This window comes from Ochotona princeps, chromosome X, assembly GCF_030435755.1.
Source record: "Ochotona princeps isolate mOchPri1 chromosome X, mOchPri1.hap1, whole genome shotgun sequence".
Classification (NCBI taxonomy): domain Eukaryota; kingdom Metazoa; phylum Chordata; class Mammalia; order Lagomorpha; family Ochotonidae; genus Ochotona; species Ochotona princeps.
In genome coordinates this window covers 15,519,722-15,530,407 of record NC_080865.1, presented here as the reverse complement: position 1 = coordinate 15,530,407, position 10,686 = coordinate 15,519,722, and the positions used below count along the sequence as shown (strand labels likewise).

Below are 10,686 nucleotides of genomic sequence, written 5' to 3'. Positions count from 1 at the left end.
TCTTGCTCTGCCTCTGCGCTTCAGACCCCTAAGCACAAACCCCTGCCCTGGGTTTGGGCACAGGTGGCCTAGAGTCCTCCATCCTCTGAGCTTTGCATCCTCACAGCAGAGCCCCCGGGCCTGGCAGCTCCTGGGGACAGCAAAGGCCCTTACCATCACACACACTTGCAGCAAGAGCACTTGAGCTAGAGAGCCAAGTTGCCCAGGAAATAGTGGGACCATGTGGAACGGGCACTTGACCTGGAAAACAGTGCTTTTTGCATCTTGAAACTGCCTCCTTTTTGATCTCACATCTATATGGAATCTGAAAGAGCTGAACCCACAAAAGCAGAAAGTTGAATGGCCATCACCAGAGCCTGGAGGGAGAAAATGGGGAGATGCTGATCAAAGGGTACAAGACATCAATTAATGCTAGATGAGCAAGTTCTAGAGCTCTAAGGTCTAGCAGCGGGGTGACAGGGGTGGGGTTTAAATTAATAATATTGTATTGTCTATGTGAGATTGGCCCAGAACAGGGCGGCAGAGTGCCATACCCACCCACCACAACAGAGCATCCTATTCAAGTGCCAGCCCCATATCCAATGCAGCTTCCTACCCACGCACACAGCAGGTGGTGGTGGTGGCTCAAGTTCTTGAGTCCCTGCCACCCATATGGAAGACCCTGAGAGAGTTCCAGATCAGACAACCCTGGTTGGGTTGCAGAGATCTTTCTCTGTCTCTCTCTCCCTTCAAATGAAGTGGAAATAAATAAACAGATAAACAGATAGCTAAGTCATTTTTAAAAAGAAATTTGCTAAGAAAATAGATCTGGGGCCCGGCGGCGTGGCCTAGCAGCTAAAGTCCTTACCTTGAAAGTCCTGGGATCCCATATGGGTGCCGGTTCTAATCCCGGAAGCTCCACTTCCCATCCAGCTCCCTGCTTGTGGCCTGGGAAAGCAGTTGAGGACGGACCAAAGCCTTGGGACCCTGCACCCGTGTGGGAGACCTGGAAGAGGTTCCTGGTTCCCGGCTTCGGATCGGCGCGCATTGGCCCGTTGCAGCTCACTTGGGGAGTGAATCATCGGACGGAAGATCTTCCTCTCTGTCTCTCCTCCTCTGTGTATATCTGGCTGTAATAAAATGAATAAATCTTTAAAAAAAAAAAAAAAGAAAATAGATCTGAATTGTTCTCACTCCCCACCACCACACACACAAAAAAAAACCTCTATGAGGTGACAGGTATGCTAATTAGCTTGATTCTAGTCACCATTGCACAAGGAATACACACATCAAACTTTGTACACTTGAAACAGAACACCATTTTTTGTCAATCATACCTCAATCAAGCTGAAAAAACTTATCTTTAATTTCAGAGCACAGAGCTTCTAAAAAACAATTGTGCACTCACTGATAGGAACAAGTTCAACTGGGAAGTTCAAAGTTTTTCTCCCCTTCTTCATATCCCCCCCCCCCGCCATTGACACAAGAAACTTCCAGCTCCAGCTCACCCTTGAATTCTGTGCACCATCCGAAGAGGGTCATTTGGGCAGAAAGGGTTTGGGTCCTCCCAGCTCTCCCAAGGATGTCCCCTGAGTGAGTCTTGGTTCTTCGAAGGTGTTGCTTTTGGAAGCTCCCAGCTGGCCTCCTGCTTGTGGACAATGGCACCAACTCTCCCAAGGAAATCCTCGGGAAGCAGAAGCAGTTCTCTGGCATTGCCCTCACAGACGTCAGGAGGTCCAGTCCCTCTACACTGGGTTCTAGGCCCAGGAGCTCAAGAGCAGGACATTGGAAGCTGGAAAGGAGAAAGGGATGGCAAATGTCTCATGGTAGCTCATCACTGGCTATTTCTGTAACATGACCATTTCTGCCATCCTACCCAGCGGCATTACTGCAGCCATGCAGACAGCCAACTTCATTAGAAAATACTGAAATCTGGAGCCAGCACCATGGGATAGCAGGTAAAGCCACCACCTATAATGCTATATTTTTTGTCTCGCTGTGTTTTTCTTTGCTGGCCTAACTTCCAATACTGAGCCTTCCTGGGGCCCAGTGCTACCCACACAAAGGCACATGTAGGAAATCATTCAAAACAAAAAACCTGCTACCCCTGAAAACTTTGGGGGAATGTTATTAGGCGCCATAGGCCAGTAGCAGCAATGTTTCCAGGTTAACACCAAGTTCACACTTAAGACGCAAGGCCCCTAGCTTCCAATTCCTCAGGCTACTGCAGAAGAACCCCACACTCCAGGCCAGAGGATCATGTCCTCAGCCAACACGCTTGGCACTCAGGGCCAGGGCCACCCCATCGAGTCCTGTGGGCCCCAGGGGCCAAACCTCCCACGTTGAGCAAATAGCCTGTGCTGGTGTGTCGCCATCAATCCACCCACACCTGGTCATCAGTGTAGCCCAGTTTGTGGTCTGGAGAAGTCTGTGGGGATACAAGAGGAGTGGCGGTGGCAGCAGCGCCTGGCTTGGTTTGTAGCAAGGGGGGAACGGGAGCTGTCTCTGGGGCGCATGGAATGCTCCTTCCGGGGGTATGGCACACGTCAGGCCCAGAGAGCTTGCCTGTGTCCCCTTCGCCTTGGCCTGTTGTTCTTCGGGCTTGACCAAGACACGCTTCCCCCATCTGAGGAGGCAACTGGGAAATGAGGAAGCAGCCAGTGGGGGAGCATTGGAGATGCGCCATCTACACAAGACTAGTAGCCTTGGACTTGCTGACTTTTTGTCAGCCTCACCTAGCCTGGCTCTGGCAGGGACCCTATTCAGCCAGGTGAGAGACGTCACCGTGGGACTCGGATCTCCAAGTCCAAGAACAAAGCTAGAAAGTTCATGGAGGAAAGAGGGAGAAGCTGTCTTTGTTCTCCCTTCCCTCTCTCTCCGTGCATCACGCCACTGTGCCCCAGCAATATGAAACACAGCTTCCGTGCAGAGCGCACTCGCAAACTTCTGCAGCAAAGGCTGGGGAAAACAGATAATTTTGCCAATGACTCTGGCCTTCGCCAAATCCTCTGGAGTCAGACCTTCAGTTTCCTCCTGGGTATAGGAGTGAGTAGCAGGAAGCCTTTGGGATTAGGAAAGCTACTCTTGAGAATAAGGGAACCCAGAGAGGAGAGAAAATGCATGCGCGTAAGCAAAAATATGGGGCAAAGACAAAGCGAGACGATGTAGCTTAGATTGCACTATAGTTCCGAGACAAGTGGTAGTAAGTGTGTTCAGGCCGACGTGGAGGCTCCCACTAGGTCTTGAAGTAGCTCCATGTCCTGACGGCCGGCCAAAGGAGAGAGGCATGAGAGTGCACGAGAGCTGGGAGAGCAATCCACAGAACAACAGGCTTTGCTTATTTCATTTGGAGGCTTTTCTGCACAGATTTGAGCCATTCATCATCTGCTAGTCACCCACGATGAAGTAGCCACTGTATGGCCCAGGCACCACGCAGGCAAGCCAAGGCTTGTTCAACCAGACAAAACCGGAATGAACAAAGTAGCATATTGTCCGAGTCAGGGTTCTCCGCTCTTCCCTAACAAGGTGGACCCCGAGACAAAGGTCTCGGTACAGGTGATTGTCTTCGGGAGAAGGCAGGGAAGGAAAGGCCGAAGGATAGGCTACTCCTGGAGGTAACTGAAGTTCCATTTCACTGGCAGCCTCCCGGAGCCAGCACAGAACAATTGCTCCTGAATATTGCACCCATGGACAGGGAAGCTGGTGTATTCAAAGAAGCATGAACCCCCGGTACTGCCTACCTGCTGTGTGTGGACAGAGAAGGCCCACGAGGCTGGAGACAGACCCCAGGCGCAGGGACACAGGTGGTAAATACAAAGGGACCCGGGGCGAAGCTTGGAAAACATTTAAAAGGATATGGACGTAGGGAGACGCCAGTGTGCCAGTGCAGCGACGAGCTCCAAAGCAGTTCTCTTCAGATCCTTGGGGGTTCAAAATGCTGCGGGGTAGGGAAGTGGTGCATGAAGTAAAAACAGAAGGGCCAGTGTGATCAAGCGTCACGCCTGGGCGAGGCTGACAGGTGGGACGTGCTCGAAGCTCAGCGGCTAGGAAGGTCAGAGGAGAGACCTGAAGCATGCCACGGAGAGCTCACACGCCAGGCAACAGCCTTTTTCTTCTTTCCATGGGCAATGGGGAGCCACTACAGGTGTCTGAGCAGGGCTGGCATTGCATATTATTAATCTGATCACAGAACAGGGGGGACAACTTGTAAGTAGCAGGACTAGGTAAAAATTCTGCCCCCTCCCCACCTCCCCCTGCCAAGCGAATGTGAGGTAGCCACGAGAGAGATTATTTCCGCGATGGAGAGAGAGATGAAGGGGGGGTTTCCCGTGGCTCTGGCCCCAAGAGAAAGGTCCCTGAAAAGAAGTGTGTGGGAGTTGCTGAAACAGAGACCAGCCCCTCAGCTGCCCACCCTCCCCGATTGTTCTCGCTGGCGAAGATGTGGGCCCACTCATTTCTTTCCTATTTTCTTTCCTTTCAAAGAGAGAGAGAGAGAGAGAGAGAGAGAGACAGGAAAAAAAAAACTGCTTTTGGCCTCTGGTTTGCGAAAGCTTTGCTCAGTAAGTTTAAACAGTATCTCACAGCATGGCCGAACAATAACAAATGGCGCCTGGTGGCTCGCCTGCTGGTGGCTTAAAAAACAATTGATGACTTTTAATCAGCTGAATGAGCATGGGACAAATGACAGCATGGCCTGAATGCAGCCCAGACGTCATCATCGGCTGACATCAGTGGGGAGGAGGGAAGTGCCCTTCTGGCGAGAGAGCCGAGGAAACAACAGCAATTGCTGGCTGCTCAGGGGCTCTGGGGACAGCCCTGCCCACGCCCCCAAGCCGCTGTGTTCTTTTATGTCTTTAGGGAGGTGGGGGGGGGCGGGGTGGGAGGGGAGGAGACAGGAGAATTGGTGGTGGGAACAGCAATGGTAAATGTCCGGAAATGACATCAACCAGCAGGTGCTGTCCTGAGGTCTAGAGGGCCAAGGGCTGGGGCAACTGGAGCCCTGGGCTCAGGATTGCGAGGCGTTATTTGCTGACCAGGTAACTCAGAAACTGTCAAGTTCTCAGTTTTCCCTCTCTGGGAAATGGAGGTAATAAAAAAGCCAACTTTTTTGTAGGTTGGGCTGCCTGCTGTGGGGGTAGCTTTAGGAGTGGGGTGAGTTTCCGAAAGGATTCCTGCTTGGGATTCTGTTGACACCTCCTGCCCCTCCAAAGATCCCCGCCTTCCCCTGCTTCTCCCCCATGCTCATTTAGCAAGCATTTCTGATAAAGGAGTGCAAATCCGAGTAAACAGGCCAAAAATGGCAGGAAAGCAAAAAAAGGGAACTACTACTACTACTACTACCACTACCGCTACTACTACGTGCTGGCTCCCACGGGCAGCATTTCCATGCTCCTTCTCACCAACCCCATTTCACATGTGGGAAACAAATACTGAACAGGTTAGGGAATCTGTCCATAGTTTCTATCGCTCAAAAAAAAAAAAAAAAAAAAAAAAAAAAAAAAAAAAGAACGCAGGGCTATGTTGTTTCAAAGTGCTTACCCTGATTCACTTTCCTAGTTCGAACCAAGGCACAGCATCGACTTCAGTGGTTGGAGCAAAATGTAGCCCAATTATATTAAGAAGTGCCAGTGTCCGCATTGCAGCATAGCAAATGAAGCCACTGGCTGCAAGGCGAGTGTCTCATCTCAGAGTCTGTTCAAGTGCAGGTTACTCCGCTTCCTTATCCCTTACCTGGCTTCCACTGCTGCAAGCAACTGAGGAATAAATCAACAGAGAGAGGACATCTGTGTGTGTGTGTGTGTGTGTTGTGTGTGTGTGTCTTTCAAAGATACACATAACATAAGAATGAAAAATTATTCTTCAAAAGCCAGAATTGCTGGAAGTGCCACAACCACAAGAAGACAAGATTTTCATGTCACAATTCCTCTCTGACAGCCCAAATTGTGGGATTCGGAATGCACATCCCAGAGTGATCTTTCTCACAGCCCGAGCTTGGTCCCCAGCCTGCCATATTCACCCTCCCTGCCTGTTGGCCTGTCTTGCTTGTTTCCTGGAGAGCAAGCGTGCCTCCTAGCCACAGGTCCTGGCTTTGGTCAGGTTGCCTGGGAGATGGCCCGTGGGAGCCAGCTCCATGTGCACGGGAGCTGGACTGAAGGTGCCCTCAGGCAGGCCACAGGCAGAAGCAGAGGGAGAAGTCGAACTGCTATGCAGTTGCCATAGAGGCTTCTGCCAACTCCCTGGAAAGTTCTGGAACTGGGATGGCCCTTCTGAGACATCCTAAAATTGAGACAAGGGAGTGAGCTCTGGAACAGCCACTCTCGTGGAATAGCCACAGGAAAACAATTTGTCCCCCCAGGACAGGAGCATTTGTGTGGGCAAGGCAGCTCCTATTTGCCAAGCACAGTTCAGACAGAGCAGCAGGTAGCAGTTCCTTGAAGTAGGGATCTTGGGGGCTGTGGGGGAGGGGCATCCTGCACCTCCCATATGCAGCTCTTCCTCCTCCTTCCTTCACCCTTCTCAGCCTGTTAGCCCTGCTGAGCACCTTGCAGCCACCCCTGTTTCCAACTGCAGAAATAGCACACGACTTCAGAAACATTCGAGGACTCCTAAGGCACCTGCGCTCGATGGAGAGGAGCAGAAGCCGCCTTCCCCACTGGCTCCTGGCATACAGAAACTGCTGCTCCCTCAGTGCTCAGACGCATGCGGCCCGGAAGGCATCAGCCGGCTCATGGGAAAGTTCCAGCTTCCACAGCTCCCTTTGAGTATCTCAAAGTGTCTACGTGGCTTCTGCCGATGACATACAAGCACACAGAAAGCCTGCTTCCACAGCCAACCTGGCAAGCTTTTCTGGGCTCAAGCCAAACAAGTCTTGTCCTTGCTCCCTTCCCTGTCCAGCGTTCTGCTGCAAGTCCATTTCCTAGCTCAGAAGGCCAAGTGCATTTAGAGACCTCCAGGCCAGGGAAAGCCCAACGCCATTGCCAACCACACTACATCGCCGTTCTTCTGAAGGAAATTACTATTGATCCCACAGCTCTCCTCCCCATGCTGTTTTCCGGGGGGACAGCCAAGGATTCCCTTGCCAGCTGGGCTCCCACACGGCTCCACTGTGCCTGCACCAGATGGCCAGACCAACACTCTCTGGCTGCCGCCCGCTCCCTGGGAGAGGAGGCTGTGACGTCTATCAGCCTGGCTTTTTATACATGAGGACAAGGACGGCCGGGTCAGGGATTGCGGAGCCAATCACATTACGCTCAAAATCTCTGCACAACAAAAAAATTTCCGAATCCCAGCGGTTATCAGTGTAACCACAAGGCAGGGACGCGATTTTTTTTTCTATAGCCTTCTTTCGCTGCTCTTTTGACAAACATCCACCAGCTGCCTTCTTGGCTGGCAGGGGAAGTGAGGGTAAAAGAGAGGGGTCCCTACCCTCAAGCAAGATACAGTCAACTAGGAGGGAGGTTGGATGCCCGTCTTTTTCATTGTCTGAACCAGGACTCTTTGGAGAAGGTAAGAAAGGCTGCTGTTTGTAGTGAAGCCAGGGTGATAGACATACACCCGCACATCAGATGAACCGGCACATCACCCCACATAGTAACAGCCTGGCCAAAAAGAGTGGGGGCGGGGAGGGGGGGAGTTCCCATACTGGGGGTGTGGTACTGTTAGGTGGTGCCACAAGGTGGCGCAATTGAAATACTCGTAGTTTTTCTTTGTTTTTGTTTTCTGTCTTGAAACTGATTTGCCTTTCCATTGCCATGGCTTGCTGGAGCCCTACAACAGCAGTCAGTCCTCTGTGAGCACATGGCAGTTTCAGAAAGTTTGCACGTTGCTGGTAAACGCACACAGCCATTGACAAGAATGAAAGTGCATCAGCTGACGCTTTGGAAAATGAAAACCTGAAATGGGCTTAGTCCTGGCCAAGACAACACATCCTCCAGCTCCAAACCACCTCAATCACTTCACCACCGTGGACCATTAGAGGTGCTCCTGGAGTTCTTTTGTCCCGCATGGCCGGGTGGTAGAGAGTGTGTGCAGCTGTGCGCCTTTCTTTCCAACCTCACGGTCGACACTGTCACAAGCGTAGCTTGAAACTAGCTGTGGTAGCATCAGCACAGGCTTCAAATCAGGCCAGGCAAGAAGCAGTGAGCCTTTGGAAAACATTTGCCAGCCCATCATTTAAGTTCCATGATTCATGTGGGTTGGTTTCAGGCAGTTCTGTCACATTCCCCCAAATTACAGTGTCTTCCCTCCCCCAAAACACACAGCCAACTGGAGGACACAAGGGCGATGTTCCCACACAGCCTCGCTCATCTGGACAGCCAGAAAAAGGGAACCCACACACGTACACCAGTTCAAAGGCAGTGGCAGTGGTGGATGCTGTGAGTCAGGGAGTCCCCCCCCCCCCACCCTGGGTTCGGGATGGCTGGGGAAAGCTTATTCCCAAAGTGATGGATGTTTCCACATTTGCATATTCAAATGGACCCATGGGGGAAACTCAAGATATCTCACGTGTGATTGGTGGGATGGCAGAGACTGCCCCCAGGCACAATTCCCCCTGCCTGCAGGAGAGGGTGGCATGCTCAACTAGAGGGTTCCTTTGAGAAGAGCTTAGTCAAGGGACTCTTGACAGAGCTGTGGGCAGCTGAGGAAGCTGCAAGGGAGAGGCACGGACCTGGGGGAGTAGCGACACTTGGGAAGCTGCCACAGAAGCTGGAGAGAGCTGTTGGTGGCCGGAAACGCAGCCACTGCCCACAGTGCAGCTTGGCTCAGAGACCGAACACTGAAACTCCTCCTCACCTCTAAGTACATGGTCCATCAGTGCCTTTTGTGGGCCAAACCTGACCAGAAGCCAATGAGCCAAGTCAGGGCAAGAGATCAAGGATCAGCCTCCTGGACACAGCAGGTGGATGAGAGGGAGAGGAAGGAGGGGGGCAAATGGAGCTACCCAACCACTGTGATGCTGCTTTGCCCAAGTCTGCAGGTCTGAAGGAGATGTGCCAATGTGAGGGCAGGCCCAGCCCAGCACACCACAGGCTGGCAGCCCTGTGACCTTGACCTGGCAGAGCACTCCTGAAGGATCCAAGCAGAACCAGCCAGGGCCACTCAGTTGACCCACATGTGAATGTGGACACTGGTGTGCCATGGTTCAACCTCTGTACAGGTGTGGCTAGGACCTTGATGCGACAAAGCTGAAAGGCCAGGCTGCCTGCCAGCTGGCACCATTTCCCTTCCAAAGGCTCTACTGGGTAGTTATGATTTGTAGCCCCACACTATTTGTCTTAAAGAAGCCACCCCCCCCCCCAAAAAAAAAAAAACCATGAAAGTTTGAAGGCCTCAAACCTGGATCTGACACTTTGGATGCAAAAACAAGGTATTTGGCTTGCTATGCTGGCATTCTCTCTCCAATGGTACCCAACCACAGGGTAGGCAGGCTCAAAAGAAGCTATACAACAGGGATCCTCCTCCCTTTAAGAGGGGCTTCTGCTGGCCTCCTCCTAATCCTCTTCCTCACCCTGTTGGAGAGAGGGTTAATAGGTATGGGGGTAGGCGGAGACCTTTTGTGGCCCAAGGCTTGGGGGAAAGGACTTAGGCCTTTGTTTACTGTGGGGGCAGCCCAGCGTTCCTAGGGCTTAAGCTGAAAGCGAAAGGATGAGTAGGAGTTACATAAGAGTGTTCCAGGCATGCAACTCAAGCAAAGCCCCCCCCCCAAGAGTCCCCAGGGAGCCAGGGTGCAGCTGGTGGGATGAGTTTAAGGTGGTGGAGCAGGGAGGGGCAAGATGGAGGTGGGGAAAGAACTGGCTTGCATCTCTAACCAACGCTTGGAGAGCTGCAGGAGTCGCCCACCCCCTTCCATCCCTCCTCTGTTTACCAACTCTCCTGGCCCTGGAAGCAGCAGGAGCGTGGTACCCAGTGCTCCCCTGCCCCCACCCAGCCACCTCAGCAGAGGATCCTGCTGGAGCCCTCAGGCAGTATGATCACTCTAAAAGGCTGGTGCTCTCCAAGAAAACTCTGGCTCTGGATTTTAAATATATATATATTTTCAATTAGGCTGAAAGGGTGGCACTGGCTGGTTCTGAAAGTTTTGTCCCATGAGCCTTCGGAACTGCAGAAGTGCAAATTCTCAGGTGTCTCCTCCTTTCCAAAGCACCGGGGAGAAGGCAGTGCATCAGACCACAGCAGTAAGGGTTCTACACCACAGCGTGCCCAGGTGTGGGGGCCTGTTCCTCCCCCACCCACCCTGCACCAGCCGGCAGAGAGGGTGCACTGAGCGGGGCTCTCCACCTCCACCCCCTGCCCCCCTGATGTCAGATATGACACATTCTCCAAGCTACTGACCTCTGCCCTCGCCTTACAAAAACAGCCCTCCACTTCATCCATCTTCGGACTCCTGCCTGCCTGTCCTGATGCAGCGGAGGCTTCCCGCAGCAGTTCTTTTGTTTGGAGTGGACTCTTTCTCTCCTCTTCCATTCCCCTCCTTTCCTCTTCATTGCTCATTGTCCATCCAGGTCACCAATGGAGCAGGGGGCTTCGCTGCCTCCTGTCTCCTCCCCTCCCCCGACACCGTGTCCCTTACATCTCTGGAAATCGGTCTGGCAGGAGTCTTTGAGTCAATATACAGAATTTACAGACTGGCATGCGACTCTCAGATTCATGTTCGGCATGGCCAGGTGACAAGACTTCTGGGTCTCAGAAAGGAGGTTGGGTCTTGGG

At 52.3% G+C, this 10,686-nt stretch overlaps 1 long non-coding RNA gene across 1 annotated transcript in view; it reads right to left on the bottom strand.

Annotated features, from left to right (window-relative positions):
* Positions 1-1,663: 1,663 nt before the first annotated feature.
* The window catches only part of LOC131478511 (uncharacterized), a 146,630-nt gene continuing 137,607 nt past the window's right edge, over positions 1,664-10,686 (bottom strand). Inside the window, exon 5 of the long non-coding RNA XR_009244517.1 lies at positions 1,664-1,771. This is a non-coding gene — a long non-coding RNA (uncharacterized LOC131478511). The remainder of the gene's footprint in view (positions 1,772-10,686) is intronic.